The following is a 674-nucleotide window of genomic DNA, read 5'->3' as shown; positions in this document are numbered from 1 at the left end:
CAGGGAAACATATCCCTTCATGAGACTCGTGAGACCGACGTTCTTGTTTCGATCGATCTCTATAGCATTCATTTCGTATCGAATCTCCTCGAAGAGATGGCAAATGGCATTGTTTACCAGAGTCGGGCTCGCAGTCGCTGTGGACCCATCTTCCTTGTCCAGCTTTCCATACACGTGCAGCGAACTTTTGCTCGGTAGTAAGCATAGGTCTTGATGTTGAACGGAGATTCGAACCTCGTCGCTGTTGTTGAAGGTAGACGAGGCGTAAGGTTGATGCGCATGCGTTTCATAGTATTTAGCCGGTAGATGCTTCCATGGACAAGGTGGTTGAAACAGGAACGTTGCAGGTTCGGAGAAATTGTTGTCGACTCCAATCACGGATAGCTCCTTCAGGACAAACTCATTCAAGGGTTTCTTGAAACCTTGTACGTCCACGATCAATTCCATTTTTTATGAACTGCACAGGGGGCTACGATTACAACAAACGCTTTACTTTCCTCTCGCGACCTTGAATCCTAGATTTTCCAGAAACAAGACGTTTCGACGTGTTAGCGCCTTGAGAAGCGGTTGACGACTGTTCCTCCTTTGGCATATCGGCCTACTATTATAACCATTGACGATTTTTCTATTAGACGATTATATATTTATCGCATGGATCTGACGTGCAGCCTGAT

Source organism: Cephus cinctus, unplaced genomic scaffold (assembly GCF_000341935.2).
Source record: "Cephus cinctus unplaced genomic scaffold, Ccin1 Ccin1_scaffold0712, whole genome shotgun sequence".
In the NCBI taxonomy this organism is placed as follows: domain Eukaryota; kingdom Metazoa; phylum Arthropoda; class Insecta; order Hymenoptera; family Cephidae; genus Cephus; species Cephus cinctus.
The sequence above is the reverse complement of the archived record's forward strand: the minus strand, read 5'-3'. Positions refer to the sequence as shown.